The sequence below is a fragment of the Rhinolophus ferrumequinum genome, chromosome 18 (assembly GCF_004115265.2).
Source record: "Rhinolophus ferrumequinum isolate MPI-CBG mRhiFer1 chromosome 18, mRhiFer1_v1.p, whole genome shotgun sequence".
Classification (NCBI taxonomy): domain Eukaryota; kingdom Metazoa; phylum Chordata; class Mammalia; order Chiroptera; family Rhinolophidae; genus Rhinolophus; species Rhinolophus ferrumequinum.
This window is the reverse complement of record NC_046301.1, coordinates 42125563-42153252: the sequence shown is the minus strand read 5'-3', so window position 1 is coordinate 42153252 and position 27690 is coordinate 42125563. Positions and strand designations below refer to the sequence as shown.

Below are 27690 nucleotides of genomic sequence, written 5' to 3'. Positions count from 1 at the left end.
AGCTAAATTAAGACCTAAGAAGCTGTCCATATAGTGGTCAGGGGAGGAGCAGAAGAAATTGCTTGTGTTCACATCTTAAAGCAAGAAAAGTAAATGTACTCTAGTCAAATAACTCAAAGATCACAGTGTACTACCGTGTTTTCCCGAAATATGACCTAGCCAGACAATCAGCTCTAATGCGTATTTTGGAACAAATATTAATATAAGACTTGGTCTTATTTTACTATAATATAAGACCGGGTTTTTATAATATAATATAATATAATATAATATAATATAATATAATACCAGGTCTTATATTAATTTTTGCTCAAAAGACGCATTAGAGCTGATTATCCGGCTAGGTCTTATTTTCAGGGAAACATAGTAGATCATATTGGTTCCCAGGAATCTGGAGACTGAGTCAGGGGCCAGATCACATGGTAGTTTGAACTAGGATGATAGTAAGAGAGATGGTGTGAGCAGACTGAGTTCAGAATAAGACTAGGGCGAACTGAGAGAGGGAAGTCTAAGGCTTTTCTATTGACTTAGTCACCTATGCCTTTTGTTCTATCTCTTGCTGGAGAAAAGATGGCTTTCAATCCTATGGAGTCTTTAAAGCATTTACTTGGTAAATATCTTTGCCTAAAGTATAGTTTGAAATTCCCTGTAGTTGCCTTCCATGAGTGTATGAAGCTCCCTAGCCAAACTCCAGACATAGCAAGATTTTTAAATAAAGCAGCCTTTGTTCTGGCCTCGGAAAATGGGACACCATGCCCTAGGTTTGTTTGCCAGGTCAGTGCCATCAAAAGTAAAAAGGTGAAAGTCAGTGCAGCCTAATGAAAAGAGGACAGGAGAATAGCAGAGCACAGCAAAAGCTCAATTTATCCAGTCTCACTGAGAGACAAGCAGCTTTGTGTAAGCGAACTGTCCAGCTATCACTGAACTAGACAAACAAAATGTCTCAAAGAAAGCAGCTCTACTTTGATTAGACTTATTTAACTCTTTTATTAAACAAAGCGTGGATTATAGAGTCAAATTGGTATAAGCGCTAACTGTTCACTGTGTATCCATGAGCTAAGAGACTTGACGTCTCTAAAATTCCATTTCCTCACTTACAAAGAAAATATTATATCATGTGCTTGTTGTGAGAATTACGTGAGCTAATCTGCAAAGAACCTATACATAAAACATCAGTACTCTCTGGTGGCCAATGGCTATTTTGTGATGTCATCTCTAGAGGAAAAAGGCACTGTCAAGTTGTACAGGTAATATAAATCATGTGGCTAGAATGTAATGTGATTGAGAAATCTTTCTTTAACAGCTGATGAGCTAAAGAAAATAACAGAAAAGCCCCCTGCTACCTTCTTGGTTGGAAAATCCATAGCCTAATAAGAATAGGGATGGTCTCATTTATTCTCAAGCATGTGGGTAGTTGCTGACCCCCCTTTTCATGGTTTCAAGAAGTAAATAAACTAAATCTTACAGAGAAGAGATGCTGGATTTAAGATACTTCCCACAGTGAAGCTCTCCAACTCTATTCTTCTCTTTCAATACTTCATAGAGCTGAACGACATGAACAAGTAATCATCAAATATTGGCATGATCAATGAAACAGAATCAATAGTCAAAGAAGCAGCAGAGGTGGGGAGAGTAATAACTATTAGATACCGAGTACAAGGCCTGAGCCACATGCTATGCTGGATAATCTTAGTCCTTCCACCAATCCTTAAGGAAGATGCTGTTCCCCATCTAACAGATGAAGAAAACATTGTGCCTGGGGGTTAGGTAATGTGTCCAAGGTCACACAGCTGGGAGGCGGCAATGCCAGGATTTGGACACAAGTCTGTCTGTCTCCAAAGCCCAGGTCATTTCCACCATATCAGAAGAAAAGAAACAGCCATCCTGGGCAAGTTCACAGAAGGACAACCACAGAAGGACAATTGCACTCAAGGATGGGTGCGAATTAACAAAAAAAAAATTTTAGCTAAACAATTATTTTGCACAGGCATTGTTTTCACTTTGTTGCTGGGTCTTTCTATTGTATGTTGGGTAGTGCAGATACTGCGGTCACCCCCTGCTCTTTCCCCTGCCATTTGGAGTCTGGAGTAGCTTAACCATGTCCTCCCTCTAGGGGAGACCCTCAGCATCCAGGACCTGGGACATCCCCTCCTCTTTCCCTCTATACCCTGTCTTGTCAAGGCCTATCCACTTGCAATTCTTACTCCAAATCCTTTCCTGGTTGACCATTCCAGTGTGACCACTCAACTCTGATTCACAAACCAACAGCCAGAACAGAGAGGCAGCTTTCACAAAATGCAGAAAGGATGGCAGCTTTTCCAAAGGAAATTCTTAGTGAAAAAACAATGCAAAGTTCCCAGGAGAACACGGATGTTTCCTCTTGGTCAAAAATCCTTCAACACTGATGAACGACACGCTAGGAGATAACCACCCTGTGACTTCTAAAATACCATAATGCATTTAGTTTGCACTGTGTGGTAACCCCATCTCTCGCTGTGAAAATCCTGAGACGTATTACTACTCAATTTTCTCCCTGACAAAAGTTACATTCATTTTCCAAGACACCATACCTTTTATTGTGATTGTTTGCTCCTTTAAAAATTATCATGGCTTATCTAAAGGAAAATTAACTGGGGAAAAGCCAGCTGGGTTCCTCTTTAGACTCAAACATCATAGCTACATTCCAACGAATGCTCTTAGTCACACTATCATATCAAAGGAGAAAAAAGAGAGAGAAAAGAAGAAGTTAGTGTCTTTTATAATTTCCTCAGTTAATTCAGTTTAAAACAATTTTATTCTCTCTTAGAGAAGATATTAAAAACAGTAACACTGCCTTCTCTCCTAACAAGGCCACATATTTGAATTGTTACTTTTAATTTTCCAAAGTGCTCTCATACCCATTCTATGATTTTAAGTCCCAAACCATAGAATAGAGGAAAAGTAACAATTACCCCTATTTTGTATATTAGAAAGGTGAGACAAGGGGGCAATATCATGCCCCTAAGTTCACATGGCTGGTTAGTGACAAATCTAGGCTAGATAATTGATTGTAACTTCTGAAATTATTGTCTCTTAGACTACTTATTATTCCTGTCATTTTTTTTCCTTTTTCTATAAAAGAAACTCTTCTGCATGCATTGAACAAATATTTATTGAGCACCTATTATTTGACAGGCACAGATCTAGGAGGCAGAGATATTGGTGAAGACAGTTAATTTCTTCACTTGCATGAATCATATTTTCTAGTGGGGAAAGAAAGACAAAACAAAGTAAATTTAAAAACCAGGAAAAAAATATTGGATAGTACTAAGTGCTTTGCCAAGGGTGTATTGGCAAATAACTGGGGACCTTTTTAGTCTAGACGGTCAGAGTCCCACCGTCACTTCACAGTCCCCTGGGCGTGTAACCTCAAGCCCTTCCTCCCTTAGAGTTCACGTCTTATCTACTGTTATGTCCTATTCTACCAGGACATTCAATAATGTTGTGATATCTTCTACATGTTTCTTCTCTCTTCCAGGCCTACGACCACTTCCTTAACTCAAGACTCTTAGCATCTATCAGGTGGACTCTCCAAAACTTGCCCAGCTGGTCTTACTGCCTCCAGTCTCTCTCACTTCCACCATATCTTCCTTATGCCTATGAATTGATCTTTGCAAAACTCATGTTGCAAAACCCATGAAAGAGCCTTTATCCCAGAACTCAAGATTCTATCCACTCTGATGCAAATTTCTCTCCTAAATATATTTCATGGTAAGAAAACTATGTTTCATCCTCACTTTTCTACTTCTACGTCATCAGTCCTATCACTCCCTCCCCGGAAGATTTCTATCCCCTCCTCGCCAGTTTTTAAAGCCTTCCTCTTTCCCAGGCCCAGCTCCAAAGACACCTGCTCCATGAATGAATGAGTAAATGCATGAATGAATAAAATAGACTCTGGGGCCTCCCCTGCTCTGCCTTTGTCATTCACTTAGCCTTTCACCAACCAGCATTGCTTTGTCTTTTACATCGCCCCTTGCCTCTCTAAATGGATTATGATTTCCCCTACTCCTCCATTAGTATATAGGCTAATTCGGTTCTAGAATGTTCCTTATTAGCCTCAGCTTGCCAGCTATAGACCTCTGCGCTCATTCCTTCTGGTTCCCCCGGTTCAAAAAGAGTTCACCCCAATATCATCTCCCAGCTGATGACACCTGCCCTCCAGGAGTAGGCCAGGCTCTGAATTCAGACCTTATTTGACAATGCTTTGGGATTCCCATAAAACTCAAACAGATCTCTATATTCATGTTTTTTCTGAGCCTCCTCCTATTGTACTTTTTCCCTTCTAAACTCAGCAAAAATGCTCTCAAGAGCATATGAATGAAAAGAACAGGGGAGCATGATGCACTTTCTACAGGAAATCAATATCTACTAAAAGTATCCCACACGAAATACCCTGAATGAAGCATTTCTAGTCTCAGTGGAAGCCTTTGAGGAGCTCACAGGACTTTGGCTCTGAAGTCTCCTGGGGATCATTCCCAAAGGGAAAGGTATTTTTCTGTCACGCAGTGACTTTGCTTAAATTGTGTGCTACAACTAATATTTAGATCTTCTCTCAGGTAGGTATGCTGAGATCTACATAACGCTGCATTCACATAACCATGAGAGAAGACTCAAGAGGAAAACTTTAATGCCCAAATGGTTGAATAAAGGCCAATACTTCAGTGGTTGTAGGTGGCTGCTGAATGTCACCAAACGTAGAGAACTCACAAGGAGAAAATGAGTGGAAACTTCTATCAGAAACACATGTAGATTTATGGAGAGTTTAAAGTGTCAGGATGATTTCTCTTCTGATGATGCCTCTGGTTTTCATAGTGGGCAAAATATAGTCAATAATATTGTAATAACTATGGGTGGTGACAGGTGGGGACTAGACTAATCAGGGGGATCTATTCACAAATTATATAAATGTCGAACCACTAAGCAGTAGCCTGAAAATAATATAAAGTAACATTGATTGTCAACTGTAATAGAAAAAGAAAAAACAAAAAAAAAGGGAAATGTGCCACCTGGATATACTACTACCCCATGCACAAAACTGAACTCAGCATCTCTTCTCACCCTGCCATACACTGCATTCCATTCCAGTGTATGGATGCAAAAAATCTATATTAAACATGGCCACTACTGATAGAAAATTAGGTTGTTTCCAGTTTTTGCTGTTATACAATACAGCAGTTAACATCCTTGCCATGCCATTTATAAACATATATGTACAATAAATTTATAACAATGTAATTAATGGGTGGAGAAGTCTGTACATTTTATATTTTGATAGACATTGCTACATGACCGTTCATTGATTTTATCAATGCTTATTTCCAAAACCACATTCTGAGAGTATGCAGAGTCTATGATTTTAATTACTATTCAACCTCCCTTTTAGTAACATTGAAATTTTGGTTCTGGTATATTTTGACTTAACAAGAGTTTTATATTTACATGTGGTCAGATCTATTGATTTTTATTATTTCCTTTATTGTCTTTAAAGAAAAAACATTCTTTTCCATCCCAATAAAAAATAAATATTCATCTCTATATTCTTATAATATTTTTTTATGGTTTCACATTTTACATTGATCTCTTTACACTGGTGTTGTTTCATGTAAGTAGGTAGATTTTGTTGCAGAGTCAGTTTTCCAATCACACACTTTGAAAAATATATTCCTTCCCCAATGGTTTGCATTTTTCCCTTTATTATACACTAAGGATAATTAGTATTAATACTAGATACTCATAATTTGAAGTGGGGTTCTGATTTCATGAGTTTCCTATAAGGGCTGGACAATAGACAAATGGAAAACAATAGCTAGGCAAGCCATCTGCATCCCGCCCCACGAAATGCAGAGTTTTCCTGATAAGCTGTTCTGAAGCATGTGGCCTCACTTTCTACTTCTTCATCTAAAATAGCCAAATAGCAAACTGAGTCCGCTTACCCAACCAGCCCGTGGATAAATACCACGAGCCTGTCCTGAGCCACCAAGCCTTGGCTCTGACTTCTTTGGTTCTTGAAATGGAGCCAAAACACAAGCCTTTAAGGTCCAATAACCTCTTCTCCCACCCGTAATATGTGGCTGCTGCACTAAAAAGACCGTAAGATATTGAAGTACTTAAGGAAGACACTTGGTTGGCATTTGTCCCCACTTCATCACTGATAAATAGCTTAGCAAACTAAAATTTCCATTGCATTAGTGGCAATGCCCAGCATGGTGGCAGTGCCCAAAAGGAGCCAGTGGAAGGAAGAGCTGCTCCTAAAAAAAGGATCTTGTGTCCAGTAGGAAAGCACAGAAGTAGAAGCAGTATCCAATGAGGTTCTAGAATGTACTGCAATGCCTGACAAGGGTAACGGTAATATGTAGCCTGATGTGAGACCACATTTCCTGGCAAGGTGTTTTTGAGCCAGGGGGTATACGGGAACCACACCAGGCAGGGGCATACCCCAGGGGCAGTGAGAGTTAAGAGAATTTACCTCTGTGCCCAGCAGAAGTCACAAGAAACCTCTCTAGAATTGTTCCGACACCTTCGGGGTTCACCCAGAATTATTTGGGGGAAATGTGGACTTTTTAAGGCTTTACTGCATAAGCACTTAAGAGTAACAGCCATTAGATTTACCTTAAACCTGTTTACATGCCCCTCGGAAGAAGACTCAAATGCTAGAAAGGATCCTATTTAAATATGTTTAACACAGTGTTTCAAAATATTTATTACCGTGTTTCCCCAAAAATGAGACCTAACCTGCTGGGCATCCTGCTATTCCGATAACAGGAATTCAGCAACTGATCGCAACTCTTATTTTCTGTTGGTTTCTGGGAGTCCAAACCCAAATTTACAGCCCAAATATTGTACCTAGGCTGCCATTCATGGTTCAAACTTATGGTCCTTTTTTTTTTTTAATGTCGTCATGGCTTTCCATTTTTATTCGTATTTTCCTAATACTGTTTCCTTATTTCTTTGCATCGTCTACCACTGTTGTATGGCATGTATTCTGCCTGCACCTCTGCCATAGACCAAGTGGCCAGAGATCCCCAGGACTCTTCTTTCAGTCTATTCATTGCATTCATTCTGTTCATTCATCTCTTTTTTCCATAAAATAGATTCAATCCCTACTCACCTATTAAGGACTTTAAGTTATTGAAACTGATTGTTGCAAATACCCATTTCTCCTATTTGTGATCAAGAGTGACTAAGAAGGAAAGTAAATTAATAAAGAAATGTATAATACATTTATACATTGTGTATTATATGTTGGGGATTTAATATACCACTCCTCTCAGGAAGGCGAGCACGCGTGCACACACACACACACACAAACAAAAATTTTTAAGAACATTGTTAATGAAAGTTAAGCGATCCATGGAAGAGATGCATGAAGTCAAGACCTTCTCAAAACTCCTGAGGTAAGATCTCCATTCAGTTCCCTTAACTTGCTTCTAAATCTTAATGTAAACACCAGATCATATGAGCATGTTTAAAATTCTTTCATGAAGTAGAATATTTCTTCATTCTTTTCTCTAATCCAGAAAAGTAATTACTTCATGCAGCTTGTGAACCACACTTGCACGCATGAATGGGGGATGAAACAAAATAAAAATAACAGCTTTGCCAAATTAGCAGTGTATGTATGCAAAGAAATTCGCAAATTACAGTGATTATTCTGAACATCTGATTCCAAAGGGAATCACATCCAAGTAATAGAAATCGTTGACGATGAACATCCAAGAGCAAATCAGGTCGACTCCAGCATATATACTGAATCTGTCTTAACTCCATCTACATTGCTACTACCCCATCCCGGTAAGTGGCCGTGGACATTTACCGAGACTATGCCATCGCCTCCTAATAGGACACCATTCTTCCTTGTATGTTCCTTACAATCCATTCTCTAGAGAGAATAGGGAGTGAGTTTTCCAACATAAATTGGATCACGTCACTCCCCTGCTTAAAACTCTCCAATGGCTTCCTACTGCACTTAGATAAAAATCCAGACTCCTTATCATCCATCAAATGCCCTTTAAGAGGGTGGTCTTGCCTGCTTCTCTGACCAAATCTCATAAACTTCTGTTTCTCACTGTTTGATGTTTTCCTCAAAAAAAAAAAAAAAAAAGACACGCATTTATCAAAACTTGCAGAAATATACACTTAAGAAAGTAAATTTTTCTGCATATCAACTATAATATTAAAAATGAAAATGTTTCTATGAATACCAAAAACAACTGGGATTTGCCATTTTTGAAAGATATTTGAAATAACATCAGAAATTCAAAGACCCTGGAACAGCACTGCTAGTTGCACCCCATCCATTTTGTTTTTTCTTTTCTTCCTCAGTAAGAGAACTTTGATTTTATTCAGGGTGAAAATATAGCCAGCTTAAAAACTCCATTTTCCAATTTCCCTTGAATCTAGAGGTTGCCAATTATATGCGAGCAAAAAATGTTAGGCAGGAAATCCCTTTTTATCTTTCTGTACTTCTTCCTTCCCATTACATGGAATCAGGCACTTGAGGTGAAGCTCCAGAAATCATTTTGTGCCCATGGAAGAAAAGAAGAGAGAATTGCAAAACCTCAACCTTGACACTGAGTCATTAAAACAAGAACAACTACATACATTTGGGCTTTTTTTATTTAAGAGGTTGAGCCCATATGACACTGGAGCAGGGTCTCTTCAGGCAGCTAGAAAATTTCCAACTAGTATAGACACCAAGGAATAGTGACACCCTGTATCTCTCACCTGTGAACTTCACAGGTGCTGCTCAGCCCCTCTGCCCTTAGGTGGGACAGGATGGCTAGAGTGGGCTGGAGTTGATTATTCCCCTTCTCCTATGGGGAAGACTAGAGGAGGTTGGTGTTGAGTATTTCCCTTCCTCCAGGTCACTTGGGCTCTGGTTAAATAGTTTCTCCTGAGGGCAAACCTTGTTAAGAACAGAATGCTCCAGCACACTCGTATTTCAAAATGGCTCCTCCCCACCTCCACCATTAGCAACAGGAGAGGATTGTTCTCTGATATTTACTGTGAGAACCTGGTAGAGCTCCAGAAGGTAAAACTCACAAAAGCATACCCTCCCCCACAATGACTGGGTCCTCTGGAGTTTTTATCTCTCAGACTTGTCCACACTGAGCCTCCAGCAATTTGTCAATTAGATTTCAGGTTTCCTAACCTGACACTAATTCCTGTGAAAGTTGATGCCTGAGGGCTTCTGCACAGGTAGGTTGTGATTTTCTGGAATCTGCTGTCAGTCTCTCTAATTTGGGGGACAGCAGTTTGCCCTCTGACTTCACTTCTGTTATGGATCCAAGAAGAGTTGTTGATTTTTCAGTTTGTTTAGCTTTTTACTTGTTGGCACAGATTAACAAGTTTCTTACATACTAAACTGTAACTATCTAACAAAATATGTATGAAATATTTATGGGGTAAATTATAGATTTATAAAATATAATAAGACCTAAATGAATGGAGAGCTATTCCAAGATTATGGGTGAAAAAGACTTGATATTATGATCATTGAAATCTTAAATTCAATGCAATTCCAATCAAAATCCCAATAAGATTTTTCATAGAATTTAACAGGAAACTTAAATTCATATGACAAAAGTTAATGGGCTAAAAAGAGCCAAGACAATATTGGAGAAGAATTATGTTGATGGGACTTGACTAACTAGATATCAGGTCTTAATAAAAAGTTATAGTAATTGATGGAGAGACATATATCAATAAATTAAAGAGTCTAGAAACTAAAATGTTTAATAAATAGTGGCATTATATGATGTTGGGACAGGTGATTATCCATATGGAAAAGATATAATGACACTCCCTCACACCATACACAAAAGATATTATAGATTTATTAGAGACCTAAATGTGAAGAACCAAACTTTAAAACATCTGTAGGAAAATATTCTTATGTTCTTTGGATAAGGAATGATTTCATTGCTATGTCTCACACACACACACACACACACAAAAGCTGTAAAAGAAAAGTTTAATTTGAATGGCTACATTAAAACTAGAATGAAAGGCACAATTGCAAGCACCACAAGCAAAGTGAAAAGGCAAGCCACAGACTGGGTAAAAGTTTGAGTATTATTTACAGCAGTATGAGCTCATGGATATTTTTTAATTCAGTGCATTATAACCAATTATTATCATTATTTAGTTTATTGCTCAAATTGCCCCAGATTTGAGCTAGCTTCTATGTCTCTCAATATGACCCATCGTTCTTTGAGACCTGGTTGCTCTCACTGGAGAATAGTATTTAGAAACTTAGATCTGTGCACTTAGTGTATCAGTACTATTTTGAACAAGAAAACATAGAAGCAACTTAACTATCTTTCAGTTGAATACAAACCAACATATAAAATGCATGAACTAGATTTACTAGTATCAACCTAGGCTAATCTCACACTATAAAGTTGAGTATAAAACAAAAAAAGCTAGTTGTGCAATGAAATATACAGTATATTATTATTCATTCAACTATTTAAGACCTACAAAATAATAGTATAATTTGTTTATGAACACATACGTTGCAATGACAGAGAGACAACAGCTCCTGATATCCAGGAGCTGATCTGGCACTCCCAGCTAGGCCATGGTGTTCTCCTATTGACCGTAAACAATTTTACAGAGCACCAACCTCAGACAAGGCCACTCTGACTACGGTAGATTAAAACGAAAACACGACTACTCCATAATTATATCTGAACACTAAGAGAAGCAGAAACACCGTCCAAACCACAAAGGCGACCATACGACCCCCTATCCTGGCTGGTATACGTGCTGTGGCTTCTTAAGCAATTACAACCTTAATATTGTTCTAGGCCTCCCTCCTTCTCCATGAGATTTACTAAAATCATAGAATTTACTCCTCATAGAATTATCCCAGTTCTTGCTGTCATCCAACCCAGAGCAAAGCCTGTTTATTTCAACGCTTCTCGGGATCATCCAACACAGACCTCAGTCCTATGCGGAGTCCTTTCTGTGACCACCCTACTGAGACACCCGTGGTTCTCCCTGGTGTGCATTCAACTCCAGGTGTGTTTCTCGTGGTCTTTGGAAGGAGGGCATAGGCCATAGCAACAGTATTTTTAAACTACATAGGAGTAACGTACCCAAACTTTAGGATAGGTCTTACGTCTAAAGAGGTAGAAAGGGGGAAGGGCTGAGGCAGAGAGAAGGGACGCTTTAGGTGTATTTCAATGTTTTACTTCTTTCAGAAGAGAGAAATCTAAAAGGTATATGACAAAATAGATGTATGTCTATTTATATTCAGTGGAAGGAATACAGTATCTCTTTTATTAGTTATTCTGTTTCTTTAATTTTAATTGTAATGAAATACACATAATATAAAATTTACCATCTCAAGCATTTTTACCATCTCAAGTGTACAGTTCAGTGACATTAAGTACATTCACATTGTTGGCTACCATCACCACCATCCAACCATGGAATTCTTTTCATCTTGCAGAACTGAAACTGTTCTTATTAACAATTCCCCCATTTCCCTCTCCCCCAGGCCCTGGCAACCACCATTCTCCGTTATGTCTCTATGAATTTGACTAATCTAGTTATCTCATATAAGTGGAATCATACAGTATTTGTCCTACTTCTTGACACAATTAAAATATATCATTATTTAAATCAGGATTTCCGTGAAATAGAATAAAACCTAAAGTCTCCCCAGTAACTCCCGGGAGGACACCAATTTTAAATTTTTTTAAAAATGTTTAAGTGTTTGTGTTTAATACATACTCTTCCAGACTACATGTAGGGACAGATACTCCCCTTGGCTTTTGCATCTTGCCTTTGCACTGCTGTTAAATTATAACTGATGTTACAATTACCTGTCTGTTCCACTATCAGACCCTACCCTTCATAATGGGGATAGTACCTTATGTCCCTTTTCACTTCCAATATCAAGAACAGTAACTGATATATAACACACACTTAATACATCTGCAGTGAATAAATAAATAAACTAACTATTCTCATAAGACTGCTTGATTGTGATTTGAAACAGACTTCAAATGAATGACTTGAAGAATTCTTTTTGAAATATATGGTTCGTTCCAAGTCATCAGTTTCAAGGCATCCTATTTAATGTTCTTTGTTGCCTTTACAGTGACTGCAACTCTTTTCAAAGCTTCAGTGGCACAAGAAAATTCCTCTTACCTGCAAAGACAAGCATTCATATGCCTGATCACCCTCCCCCACACACAGCCTGATCTGCTGCATCAAGCGTTGGAAACATGAAGTCGTTTTCAGGCAGCTGTAATTGAAGAGATGTTATGGCTGTTGAAGTTGTGCCACTTCCCACAGTGCCATCGCCGTAACTCAGGCAACGCCGACAGAAATGACTTCTTGGACAAAAGGCTTATCATTCACTAACTCTTTTAAGGCAATTCCTTCCTTTATTCTCCTAAGCCCGCCATCGCTCGGGAAGTCAAGGAAGAAAAATTCATTATAATGGATCACAAACTCAAACTCAGGGGGCAACAGAAAATAAATGAAACAAAACAAAATGCAAAAAGAAATTTCATTAACTTGGACTAATTAAACACATCCGTAAAAATGGGCCCAAATCTAGTCTGTGTCTAAGATCCAGGAATGTGGAGCCAGAGAATGGTCACATACTTTGAAGGGAGAAGGCCGGAGCCCCTCCCCCTGGTTTGATGTCTGACGATGGACCATTCCCATAACTTGCAAACACTCATTTTCCTCAAGTGGAAATATTATCCACCTTAGAGGGATGTTATCGGATTAAATGAGAAAGGTAATGTCAGCATTTTTCATATACAGGCATACCTCATTCCATCGTGCTTTCTTTATTGCACTTCGCAAATATTGCTTTTTTTTTTTTTTCAAATTGAAGGCTGGTGGCAAAATCTGCCTTGAGCAAGTCTGTAAGTATCATTTTCCAACAAGCTCATAAGATGGTTAGCATTTTTTAGCAATAAAGTATTTTTAATTAAGATGTGTACATTGGGGCCGGCCAGGTGGCTCAGGCAGTTAGAGCTCCATGCTCCTAACTCCGAAGGCTGCTGGTTCGATTCCCACATGGGCCAGTGGGCTCTCAACCACAAGGTTGCCAGTTAAATTCCTCAAGTCCCACAAGGATGGTGCGTTCTGCCCCCTGCAACTAAGATTGAACATGGCACCTTGAGCTGAGCTGCCGCTGAGCTCCCGAATGGCTCAGTTGGTTGGAGTATGGGCTCTCAACTACAAGGTTGCCGGTTCGATTCCTACAAGGGATGGTGGGCTACGCCCCCTGCAACTAGCAACTAGCAACGGCAACGGCAACTGGACCTGGAGCTGAGCTGCGCCCTCCACAACTAAGATTGAAAGGATAACAACTTGACTTGGAAAAGTCCTGGAAGTACAAACTGTTCACCAATGAAGTCCTGTTCCCCTTCCCCAATAAAATCTTTAAGAAAAAAAAAAAAAAGATGTGTACATTGGGTTTTTTTAGACATAATGCTATCACACACTGAACAGTACTTAAAGTATAGTGTAAATATAGCATTTATATGCACAAGGAAACCAAAATCATGTGATTTGCCTTATTGAAATATTTGCTTTATTGCAGTGGTCTGGAACCGAACCTGCAATATCTCGAGGTATGTCTGTTCTGTAATTTACTCGACAAATAAAATTACGTATTTGTTACAAGAATCTATCAAAGAAATATCTGAAGTCCAAGAAGAGGAGATATCCTAGGGTGAAAGAATGAGTTGAATGCAGATTTCTGTATGTTTAGGAACATCGACTTCTTTCGTGACAAAGCAATTTCACCTCAGTTTTCTGTGTTCCTCTAAGAAAATCAGGAGAAAAAAATGGTGATATTTTTAGACTACATGCCCCTAAATTACAAAATTCCCAAAAGATAACTCACTGAGCTAACAAGTCTAACATTCAGAATTTCAACAGGCTCTCCATACTGTTCTACTGTTCTCTCTATTTCTTCAGTCAGCTCTTTTGCCCACTTCTCATGGTGACTGTATTAAGATTTTTACATCCTCTTCAACCAAACCAGCACCCCCAGAAAGCTCCCTCAATCCCAGCAGACAGCCTCACAGAGAAATTGGAAGCCATCAGAGGATCTTTCAAATTGCCACCACCTGCTTTCAAACATACAACCTATCCACATCTCTTCCACTCTGCTTCTCAATTCCTCTTAAAGCCAGCTTCCGTCTTCCTGTGTCAGGTCAAATCCTCTGTGTATATACTTAGCCCATTTCCTCAAAAATCATGTCTTATCAACTATATCCTTTCTCTTCTGTGTCTTCTAACTTATCATCTCTGCTTATTTGCCAAACCTGGTCATTCAAATATGCTGAATCTTATTTTTAAAAATCTTCAACCTATTTCCCCCTTTTAATTACAGCTCTGTCTCCTTCTTCAGCCACCATTCTGAAAAGAATTGTCAACACTGACTGTCTCAATCTCCTCGTTTCTCACTTATTCCATAACCCACTGAAACCTTGCTTCTGCTCTTAACAGCCCATCAAACTACTGAGCTAAGGGAACCAATGACATCTAATAGATATTCTTTGGACCCCCCAGGTTACCTAGCCTCTCAGCAGCACTTTATGGAGATTGAAACTTTGTTCTCGTTTTTGTGATATATCCCTCTCCTGGATATCTATCCTCCAACACTTCAGAGCAGGCTTTTAGTTTATCCTTCCCTGACTCACATTTAAAAGTTGGACTTTGTCAAGACCATCCCAGGCTCCTTCTCTTCTCCGTTCTTTCTTCTACACAAAATCAGCCCCTCGCATGTTTTCACTCATCATCCATATCTTGACCACTTGGGTGTGTGCCTCTCTAGATCACACCTGTGTATGTGACTTGACATGTCCATTTGGTTATCTGCTGCAGGTTGGAGTTTGGGGTATAAGATGTTTCGGAGAGCTCAACGCCCTGTGAAGGGAAGGAGAAGGAGGGAGGATTGGTCTGAGGAAGAAGTTGAACTTCATCCAGGTTCCCCTTGGTCACCTCAGCAGGGGGCTCTGGAACAAGCCTTGCCCATCAGAGTGTCCTGCTTCACTCAGTCACTGTTGTGGGCTGCCCCTGGAAGGGCACGACTTCTGGTGAGGCAGCTGTCATGGCTCAGCTGACGAAAGCTGGTGGCTCTCTGCTGACTGCCTCCCTCCCAGCTGGAAGCATGTCCTTCCTTGAAGAGGAATCTTGGTGACACATTTTTCTCATCTACTACCATCTCTCAGACATTTTAACTTCAAAGCAAAAATTGGACTTGTCTTCCCCAAACCTGTTTCTTTTTCAGTATGTCTGCCCTCTGGAAATAACAGCCCCATCCAGACTGCCCACCCCCCATCCATACTGCACACACCAGAAGCCCACTAGTCAGCCCACTAGTCAGTTAGGACTAGTTGTTAGTCCTAACAACACCTTCACCCTCACCTTCTGCCCTTACCGTAATCCTAGTCCTGTCTCTCCTCACCAATTGCAACAAGCTTCTAACTGGCCTCCCCACATGCCTCGTAGGCGCTTCTAGCCCTTTCTGATCCAGAAAGTGATCTTTTTAAAACACAAATAAATATATATATTCCCTCTTAGCTTGACTTCCCATTGCTTTTAGGATGAAGGTCAAAAAAAATCTTTTAATGGAGTCACAAGGTCCTGCATGATCTTGTCCCTTCCTCCTACAGTAAAAGTACCAGCTACATGAGCTGTCATTCGGGTCCTGGAAATATGCAATGCTTCTTCCCATCTCAGGCTCCTTGCATATTCTCTTTTCTCTTCCTGAAATGGTCTCTCCTCTTCCTCCTGAGCCTAGCTAACACCTACTATTCTTCAGATCTTGGCTTTATCTTTTTTCTAGTTGAAGTTTTGTGGGGTTTTTTTTTAATTTTTATTAAATTTATTGGAGTGACATTGCTTAGTAAAATTACATAGATTTCAAGTGTACAGTTCTATAATACATCATTTGTCTATTGCATCTCGGCTTTGATGTCATTTTCTCAGAGAAGTTTCTCTGCCTCTCCAATTGCAATGGTAACTAAACAGCTAATGGTGTACAGTTGATCCTCTTTACCTCTGGATTCTGTACTCACTAAAATTTATTTGTAACCTGAAAAATCAATGCTCATAGAGCTTTTGCTGTCATTCCAAGACATGCATAGAATAAAGTGTGTGTCACCTGACACATACTTTCCCAGCTGGGGTCAAACAAGGTGACACCTGCCATCTTGTTTCAGCTCTCAAATCATAAAGGTCTATTTACTGCCAGGTTTTCACATTTTTGTGCTTTTTGTTGGTGATTTCGCTGTTTAAAATGCGCCCAGGAGTGCTAAGGTGCTGTCTAGCGTTCCTAAGCACATGTGCTTTACAGAGAAAATAAATGTGTATGAGAAGTTTCATTTAGGCATGAGTTCTGGCACTACTGGCCATGAGTTCAGCATTAATGAATCAACAATATATGGTGACTAAGGTACCTCTAAACAGAAGCACATATAAAACAAGGTTATGTATTGATTCCTGACAAAAACTATGTTTTGACCAGAGGCTGGAAGGAACCAAACCCTATATTTCCTCCAGGAGCAAGGACTCAGCATTCATTAATTCAGTGCTCACAGTGACTTTATCAAACAGAACTACTGTTAAAAGCAAGAATCTGTGGCATTTATTTTTTATTATCTCTCTCCCTACAGAATGTAAGCTCCAAATGTGTAGGAACAACCTGGCTTTGAAAAAAAAACACGTTTTTTTAATTTTTCAATTACAGTTTACATTCAATATTATTATGAGCTTCAGGTGTACAGCATAGTAGTTAGACATTTATATAACTTATGAAGTGATCCCCCTAGTAAGTCTAGTACCTACCTGGCATCATACATGGTTATTACAATGTTATTGACTATAATCCCTGTGCTGTACTTTACATCCCCTTGACTGTTTCATGACTGCCAATCTGTACTTCTTCATCCCTTCACCTTTTTCACCCAGATCCCCAACTCTCCTTCCATCTGGCAACCATCAGTTTGTTCTCTCATCTATGAATCTGTTTATTTTTTTTTGTATCCCACATATAATTAAATCATATAGTATTTGTCCTTCTCTGTCTGACTTATTTCACTTAGCATGACCTCTACGTCCACCATGTAGTCACAAATGGTAAGATTTCGTTCTTTTTTATAGCAAGTAAAATTCCAATCTCTCTTAATTATAACTGTATTATTGATACAGGGCCTTGGACATAGCACAAGTTTGATAAATATTTGTTTTGAGTGAGTGAAAATGAATAGCATCTTTCAGTAGTAAGGCCACATTCTTTTACGACATTTTACTAGAAAACCAGGACCATGGGTCTCTCTGAGACATGCAAAGCTCACCTGATAAATATTTCTTGCTCTCTTAAAAAATGCTAATTGCTGTGGTCTCAATGTTCATGACCCTCCCCCCCACCAAAAAAAAAAAAAATTCATAAGTTGAAAACCTAATGACCAAGGTGGTAGTATATTAGGAGGTGAGCCCTATGGGAGGTGACTAGGTCATAAGGGTGGAGCCCTGATAATTGGGATTAGTGTTCTTATGAAAGAGACCCCGCAGAGCTCCCTCACCCCTTCCACCGTGGGAGGATACAATGAGAAATCTGCCACCTGGAAGAGGGCCCTCACCCTGACGGTGCTGGCATCCTGATCTCAGACTTCCAGCCTCCAGAACTGTGAGAAATAAGCCACCCAGGCTATGGTACTTTGTTATAGTAGCCTGAATGGACTGACATACCAATGCATGACTTGAGGAGGAAATGTATTTGTGTTGAAAGAATGTTAAACCAGGAAACAGGAGACCGGCATTCTAGTTCCCCTTTGGTGACAACTGACTGCATGAAAAAGAAGCCCTCTCCACCTGAGTCTTTGTTTCCTCATCTATAAAATAAAACAGACTTTGAGTCCCTTGCCAGCTCTGAGATTTAAGCTTCCATATTATCTTTGCCAATCAATTCAACCGTTTTTCCATCCTGCTACTAAAAGATGACTCTGACCTAGCATGTAATCCCAAAAGAGCAGAGACTTTGGAGGTTTTGCTGTATTGCATCACCAGAACACAAGTATGTTCAGAGAATGTATAAATGAATCTGTCCCTGCAAATCTAGAATTCTAGCTCACAATATTCAACTAAGTCCTTTTCTAGTTGCAGACAATTTAAGAGCAGCTTGGAAGCTGTGTCACTATATTCAGATACCAGTTTGGTATGTTGTTATTAATAATCTTGCAAAACAAGATTTTTCATTATTTGGTTTTCTAATGGTATAAGCACTACATGTTTTCCAGACAATTTGGCAAATACGTAAGGGAAAACACAAAGGTCATTTAATAAATTATTACCCAGAAATAATAAATATTAACATCTGAATATATGTTCTGTATTTTCTTTTCTAGTTTTTCTAGTTTTAGTTTCCAATCCATCAGTAACCCATTTTTATATTTGTTCGATAAATTCTTTCTAATAGTTAACCAGTAGCATTGATTGACTAATGAAATACACAAATATCGGTTAACTACTCCACATGTACCCAAGTTAATTCCTCACCTCCTTCTACCCGTCCAAACAACTTCCTCCCTGTCAACATTCTCCCTGTGACCCAAGACAGAATCCTAGAAATTATCCTGCCATTTCCCAGTGCTACTTATTACATCCAATAGATCTCCAGGTCATCTTGAAGATCGCCTTAGCAAGCAAAACAACCTAATTGCCGCTCTTCCTAAGTCTCCAAGCCTGTCTCTCCATACTCTCCCACCTTCTCTCCAATATCAGCTGGGGCCAGATCAACCTGCTTCTGGCTCCTGTTGTGTCATGCCTTCCCTGGGTCCTGGGCCTCTGCACCTGCCACTGGCTCATTTTGGAAGGCCCTTCAGCATCCTTTCACCTAGTTACCTCCTGCTTGCGCTTCAGGCCCCGCTCAGCTCAGCTATCACCTCCACAAGGAAAACTTCCTTAACCCTGAAAGCTGGGTAAAGAGTCCTTCTTTTTCTTTGTGATGCCTCCATTATTCCACTGATAGGATTCATACTTTCTCAGTTTATCTTGTCTGCCCCCATAAAAGACTATAAGTGTCTGGACATTGTAGGATTTCTCATATTCATGGTTATATCTCCTAAACTTTGCACAATGTCATACAGGAAGTTGCTCAAAAATGTTCATTGGAATGAATGAAACTTTTTCTCCACTGATTAATAATTCTACCTTTATGATATACTTGTTGTATGCACTGAGGTCTATTTCCTGACCCCATTTTGTTTAAGCTATGTCTGCTTATCCTTGCACCAGCATCACATTATTTTAATGTACTATGGTTTTATGATGCATTTTAATATCTAATAGACAACCTCCCATACATTACTCCCATTTGCTCATCTGTTTAGTCAGTTAGATGGCCTTGAGAACTACGTTAGAGTTTTTTAACTTTTTATAAATTTCCTTTAGTGTTTTAATGGTATTGCATTAGACCTAGAAGGAAAATTATCTCATCTGCAAATAATACTTTTATCTCTTCCCCTAAAATTTTATAGTTCTCATTTCTGTTACTTGGGTTCTGCACTGGCTAGAACTTTGGGGAATAATGAATGTAGTGGTGATGGCAATTATCTCTGGGAATGTCTCCTACTACCTAGATCTTACGAGTATTATAGGATAAGAAATACATAAGAAAGTCTAAGTTAGTACAGTACTACATTAACTAACAAAACTATTTGCAGGAAAAATAAAAAGAGGAGCCTAATCTATCTAAATGGTCTTTTTACCCTAAGGGCTCTGATATTCCCTCAGAAACAAAATAAAATATCTAAGAGCAGCTAAGCTTCTTATCCCTCTTCAGATTTATCTTTTTTACCACCATTGACCCAAAGGAAGAAAACTTTGTATGACCTTCACAAGAATGGTTAAGAGATATTGCCGAGTTGTTGCTATGTTTTGTTTTGTTTTGTGTTGTGTTATTCTGGGACTGCAAGTTGCAGTTCAATTTGTCCATAGCCTTTCTGGAAAGATGGAAGCCAATCCTCAATCTTTGCTTTTGAATAACTTACAAAGTCAAACTATCATTTATTGAACTCTTAGTAAGTACAGGAACAATGCTGAGTATTTTGTATCCATTGCATCATTTAACATTTCATCAATCAGGGTCTTCCAGAGAACAGAACCAATAGAACATGTATGATATATGATATATATATATATATATATATATATATATATATATATATCCAAAAAAGTGTATACACATTTTAAAAAAGGAAAAAAATGTATTAAAATTGTAATACTCAATATATACTGATAACAAAAGATGAATACAAGCCATGTGTATACATTTTTTTGGCACCCCTGGTGTGTGTGTGTGTGTGTGTGTGTATGTAGCACATATTTTATTGCACACATATATACATTGCACACATTTTTTACATATAATAAAGAGATTTATTTTAAGAAACTGGCTTCCATAATTGTGATGGTCAAGTTCACAGTTTGCAGGGCAGACCAGCAGGCTGGAAACTCAGGCAGGATTTCTACGTTAGTCTTGAGGCATAATTCCTTCTTCGATTTATCTCTTTCTTCTCAGATTTTACTCTAAGCATCAAGGACAAAGCAGGCCACATCTTCCACATTGCATTTGGAAATCTCCTTAGTGAAATATCCAAAATCGTCACTTACAAGTTCTCCTTTCCACCCAACAATAGAATATAATATAGACAACTTCTCTGCCAATTTATAACAAGGATCACCTTTCCTCTGCTGCTTCCACATGTTTCTCATTTCCTCTGAGACGTCATCAGAAGCACTTTAATGTTCATATTTCTAGCAACATTCTGTCCATAACTATGTGGATATTTTATTTCTAAGACCATAGAAACTTTCACTACAGCTTTCCTCTCTTCTTTCTGAGCTCATGCCAGACTTGCCCTTAATGTCCATATTTCTACCAATGGTCTCTTCAAGGTAATCTAGATTTTTATTAGGTTGATGCAAAAGTAATTGCAGTTTTTGCAATTATTTTTAACCTTTTAAACCGCAATTACTTGTGCACCAACCTAATACTATGGAGTGCCCCAAAATTCTTCCAGCCTATACCCATTATCCAAATCCAAAGCTGCTTCCACATTTTTAAGCATAGGTTAAAGCAATACACACTACCTTGTACCGTAATTTGTATTAGTTTCCTCAGGCTGCCTAAATAAAGTACTGCAAACTGGATGACTTAAAAGGACAGGAATTTATTCTCTCAATTTTAGAGGCTAGAAATACAAAATCAAGGTGTTAGCAGGGCTCCCTCTGAAACTTCTAGCAAAGGATTCTTCCTTCCCCCTTCCACCTTTTAGTAGCCTCAGGTGTTCCTGGGCTTGTGACAGTATCCTCGGCCTTCTCATGGCCGTCTTCTCCCTGTGTCTGTGTGTCTGTGGTTCACATGGCATTCTCTCTGTGTCTATATCTGTGCTCAAAGTTACACCTTCTATGGGGACACCAGTCATAATTATATTAGGGCCCACCCTAATGACCTCATCTTAACTTGATTAAATCTGCAAAAACCCTGTTTTCAAATAATATCACATTCACATGTACCTGCGATTAGCACTTCAACACATCTTTTTTAGGGGACACAGTTAAACCCATAACAATTTTCATTTCATCACGAATTTTTGTGATAGGTATTGTTATTCTTATTTTCAAATGTAGACATTTAGTCTTAGAGAGGCTAAAGAACTTGCAAAAAGTCATGCTGTTTGTAAATCATAGAGCTGTGACTCACACCAAGTTTTGACTGACTCAAAACCCATATTCTATCTTATTGCCTAAGAAATTGTTAACACTATGTCTAAAAATATAATCAGCAACACCAGACAATGGTTCTTCGTGGAACTTAACACAATTGACCTTTCCCTGTATTGAGACAGTGCCCCTTGGCTTTCAGGGTAACTCTCCTTCTTGACAGTCGTCTCATGTGGTCCCTCTCATCTTTCATTGGCGCCAGCTCTTGCGTTTGAGCTCTTGTGTGGTAGTGCTCCGGGATGAGTCCTTTCTCTATAGGTGATCACTCTCGCACTGCTCTCGGTTAGTGACATTAAACACCCTCGCTATGCCAGCATCCCTCGCACATACAACCGTGGCTCTGATCTCTGTACTGAACACTGGACTGGTGTTTCCAATTGCCAGCTTGACATCTCCCTTTACATGTCTAATAAGTTTCTCTAACTCAACATGGCGACACCACTCAAGGTTCTTATTGAAAATAAACAAATTTTTATCCTGATCATTTAGGCAGATGTGGTATTTGAAAGGGTATTCGGTAGCTGGCAAAATACCTGGGAGAATAAGAAAACCAGACTTGAGGGCTAATAACCCTTGAGGGGCAGTGCCCAGATCATACTGTGGAACTACTCAAGGGAGGTACTGCTGCAACCATTGCTGTGCTCAGACACTATGCCTGATATCTCTGCTATTGCTGCCTCGAAAAACTGGACGAGGATGCTGACTCCATGGCCCGAACGTAAGACAATTCAGAGTTTCACAGGTGTGTCTGACTGAGCCAGGGGCACAAGCTGCCCCCCACCCACAAGGGCTACTGGTAAAGCAAGTTTCTGACTTCTGTCTTAGAGAAACATGAATTCATAAACAGAGGAAATCCTCAAACATAAGAAGGATGGTACTGAGTGGCTAAAAAGAATGGCAGATGTCCACCATAGTAGCCAAATAGAAGTCTTGAATCTCCTCACGCCCCTCCAAACTCTATACCTAAGCGTCATCCTTGAACCTTCCTTCCCTTATTCACCACATCTAATTTGTCATCAAATCTTCTCACCCCTATCTCTGAAATAGATCCTAGAATGTACCCCTTCTCTCCATCTACAATACCTTAGTGCAAGCCACCAGCATCCCTCACCTTGACCTCATACTGCAGCTGACCAGCTGGGGCTCCCGTTTCCACTACCTCTACAGTCCACTCTTCACACAGAAAACAGACTGGTCCTCAAAAAAAAAAAAAGTTGGATCAATTGATCCAACTGCTTTAAGCCCTCTGATGTTCTAGCCCTGGCATACAAGGTACTCCATAACCTGGTCCCTGCCCATCCCTCTAGCCTCACCTTATTACCACTCTGCCTTCCCTTGCTGAGCTCCAACCATAACCACACTGGAATTCTTTCCTGTGCTTGGACACAACAGGCTCTTCCAACCTCAGGACTTTGTACTTGTGATGTCCGCTCAAAGATCTTCCCATGGCTGTAGTTTGTTTGTTGGTTGGTTTGTTTTATTTTTTGTCTTTCAGGTCTCAGCTCAAATGTTATCTCTTCTGAGAAGTGCCATTCTAAATGAGTCCCTCTGTCACTCTCTGTAATATCCTCATTGTTATTTTTAATAGTATTTGTAATTATGTGACATTATCTCATTTCTGATTTATTGACGGTCTCTTTCTTCTCTGTCAATAAAGTCACTAGATTGGAAATCCATCCATTTGATCTTCTGCTGTATTTCAGTGCATCTAACAGTGCCTGGCAAACATTAGAGACTTGAGCTACATAGATTATATTTATACATATATAGAATCGATGTGTTTATCTATGCAGATAGACTGAGAGTATATATAATATATATTTGTTAAATGAGATCATGGATCACATAAATTACAAAGGTTAGGGACTTGACAACCATAGAAAGATAAAATCACTGAGCTCTACGACAGTCAGAAAAGGTTCCAATGAAGTAGTGAAACCTAAGCTTAGCCTTGAAGAATGGGAAAGCTTTGGACTTTCAATTACTAAATAGGATCCTGGACAAATAGAAAACATGACAGATAAAGATGATTCAATGTACAGATGCCAAATAAGTATATGAAAAGATTACATCATACATCATACATCCACATCATACATCATCAGGGAAATACAAATTAAAACAACAAGATACAACTACACACGTATTAGAACACCTAAAATCCAGAACACTGACAACACCACATGCTCATGAGGATATGAAGCTACAGAAACTCTCATTTGTTGCTGGTGGGAATGCAAAATGGCACGGCCAATTTGCAAACAGTTTGGCCGTTTCTTATAAAATGAAATATACTTTTACCTTATGATTCAGCAATCACACTGCTCAGTATTTACCCAAAGGAGTTAAAACTTATCTGCACACAAAAACCTGCACACAGAAATTTTACAGCAGTTTTATTCATGATTGCCAGAACGTGGATGTCCTTCAGTAGGCAAATGCATAAGTCAACTGACACACATTCACATGAGGGAATATTATTTATTGCTAAAAAAGGAGCTATCAAGCCATGACAAGCCTGGAAGAAGCTTAACTCTATAGTACTAAGTGAAAGAAGCCCATCTGAAAAGGCTACATACTGTATGATTCCAACTACATGACATTCTGGGAAAGGCAAAACTATGGAGACAGTAAAAAAAGATCAGTGGTTGCCAGAGACTGGAAGGGTGGGAGGGAAGAAGGTAGGGCAGTGAAACTATTCTGCATGACACTGTCATGGTGGATATGTCATTACACATTGGTCCAAACCAACAGAATGACCAACACCAAGAGTAAATTCTAATGGAAACTATGGACTCTGGGTGATAATGATGTGTCAATGTAGGTTCCTCTATTGTAACAAATGTACCACACTGGGTCTAGAAGCTTGGTGGGGAACCACAGTTGGGAAGCCGAAAGTTGGAAGAGACTGAAAGGGAACATGGTCAAACACAGTGGTGACCATCACCTACTTACAACTAGACTCAAGGCCAGCCCTTCTGGAACATCCTCTCCTCTGCCAAGATCATTTGCGAGTTCTCAGTGTCAGGCACGTGATGACATATCCTATCCAGGAGGAACCTCAAAGCCCTTTGAACATCACGTCAGGCCGGGGTCTGGAACTGATGGTCACAACACCAGTGTGGATGCATAGAGAGCAGAAATACATAGGAATCAAGAAACAAGCCAAGTGAATCCAGAAACCTAACAGATAAAATCGAGTTGGGAAGCACACATATGAGAAGCATCAGGCCCACAACCCAAAAAGGGGCAGACACAGAGGCAGATCTCCAGGAGAGAGGGACAGCCTGGGGTTTCTGGGGGGCACTGTGGAGTGACCTCATGCGACAGTGACGCCCACCTTACCCCCTGCCTGCTCAAGATCACCTGCTTAGCCTTGAAGCCCAGGCAAAGAAGAAGCAACAGTATACATTAGCAAACTGAGGAAGAAATCAATCTTTTTACCATTGCAGCCCGTCCATATTAATTAAGCTGGTAGTTAGATGCAAGTATCTCCCTAAATTGCCACGCTCATCTTCTTCCAACAGCAATTCATGACTACAATTGGCACATTAAAACAGCATGGCAACCAGCTTGCATATATTTCTGTATTTTACGACAGTCAGCAAGCTTGAGGAGCTGGATATCTCTTCTCAGCAAGCTTGGGGATGGGTTTATTAAGGAACTTATAAACCCTTAGAACTCTGCCTCAGAATAATCACCCATGAATGTCTTATAGAGTCGGTTGTGTCTGTTCTAGATTTTGGGTTTTTTTTGGTCTTGGGAATTTAAATTTTAAATTTCCTTGGTGATTTAACTCACCGCTAACCATATTTCTTACTAGCTGCCCCCACCTTTCCGGGCCCTGCACAATTCCCCATCCCAATGTGCTATGGCAATGCAGGCTGGAATCGTTAACAGTCTGAAGAAAGAAGCAGGCCATCAGCATCATTGTGTGTTTGTGAGGACAGGACAGGCCTGTCACTGTGAGTAAGTCCTTATTTCCTATCTCAGAGGTGTCCTTTAGCGTGAACGTGGGACCTGTAGTAAAGGTTAAGGCACACTCTGTGGTCAGCTGCTGGGGTCCACTTTTAAAGAGGGGTCAACACTGGAGAGAGGGGCGTGTCCCAAAGAGGTGGCTCACAGCAGACCAGTAAGGTGAATCATAAACTTCCGTCTGCCCATCTCTAAAACTTACATGTAACAAAGATTACACATTTAATAAGGAAAAGGGAAAAGTACAGTGTAAACAAAAATACAACAGGGGAGAAATGAATTATTCTTTTCATAGTGCAAGTTACATACCCTTTATATCTACCAAAAAAAAAAAGCACGAATGGAGATTGTCAAATTAATGGCCCCTGGATAAGTGAAATTGAAATACTGCCATGCCTCCAGAGACCAGTGGCTGTTTTTTCTTGAATATTGTGTTGTATTACTGCCCCTCCATTCTAGATCATGGGGACTTACTCTTTAGTGGACTTTTGCGATTCAGTTCAAAGTACAAGCAAGCATCAACCTCCCCGTCATTTCAAGTAAGCAATACTATGCTGGGACTTGAAGAAACAATAGAGATTAATAGCAGAGAACTCCTCCAACACAACTAGAATCTTCATCCCAGAGGTAAAGTCATTGAAGTTTGATGTACTTGACAATTTGAAGGGAAAAAAAGGAAAGAAAGAAAAATGTGATGCTGTCTCTTCAGGCAGGAACAAATCACCACCTCCCACAGTAATGACCGGCCTTTCCCTAGGAGCTGAGAAAGACAGTCATAGAAAAAGCTCATCAGCAGAATGGGTGAGAAAAAAAATGCCTCAGGTATTGCATTTTCTGTATTTTGTCAAGAAAGGCATCACTCTGCAGATGGAGCTGAGTTAGTGCTATTATGGAAAGCCATAGCATGTTCGGGCCCATAATAGTACCGGCTATCATTTACCAAGGGCCTGCTGTGTAACAGGTGCGGTGCATGTATCAGCTGTAATCCTCACTCAAGTCCTTCGTAGGCTATACACTTTCCAATTTTATTCATAAGTAGCTTACACTTTGGGAGAGTAAGTAACTCACTTGAAATCACATGATTACTTAGTGCTCTTCCCTCTAAACTAACTGCCTACCCTTTCTGAGACCTATGCTCAAAAGGTTAATTAGGTAAACTCCAACTCTAACCCAAGGAAGCCCAGGACTTTATGAGTAATCTGATTCTCTGCAGGTCAGAGGACCTAGAAAGCAGGAATGTTTTACATTTTACAAGAGGTAGAATATGAAGAAATAACTTAAGGGATAAAGAGAATAACATGTTCAACAGTGTAATCCCATGACAGTAGCTGAGAATACAACAGTCTCTTCTTATCTGCAGGGGATATGACTCAAGACCCCCACTGGATGCCTGAAACTTCAGATAGTAAGAACCCCTAAATTTACTGTTTTTTCCCCATACATACATACATACATACATACATAGCTATGATAAAGTTTAATTTATAATTAGGCACAGTAGAAGATTAACAACAACTAACAATAAAACAGAACAATCATAACAATACGCTGTACTAAAAGTTACATGAATGTGGTCTCTCTCAAAATATCTTATAGTACGTTACTCACTTTTTCACTTAAAGGAGGCACTTCCGGGCTTCTCTTTGGCATATCCGGATTGTCAACATCATCGTTCTTGCACTTTGGCGCCATTCTTAAGTAAAATAAGGGTTACTGGAACACAAGCTGTGATACCTCGGCAGTTGATCTGCTCACCGAGAGGGCTACTGTGTGACTAACTAGCCGGGGAGCATCTATGGCATGGAGACATGAAGACGCTGGACAAAGGGATGACCACGTTGTGGGCGGGTCAGAGTGGGCCTCGCGAGATTTCATCACCCTACTCAGAATGGCGTGCAATTTAAA

At 39.6% G+C, this 27690-nt stretch overlaps 1 pseudogene; it reads right to left on the bottom strand.

Moving 5' to 3' along the window:
* Positions 1 to 27477, bottom strand: part of LOC117038455 (TATA-binding protein-associated factor 172-like) — a 33614-nt pseudogene extending 6137 nt beyond the window's left edge.
* Between the last annotated feature and the right edge of the window lie 213 nt (positions 27478 to 27690).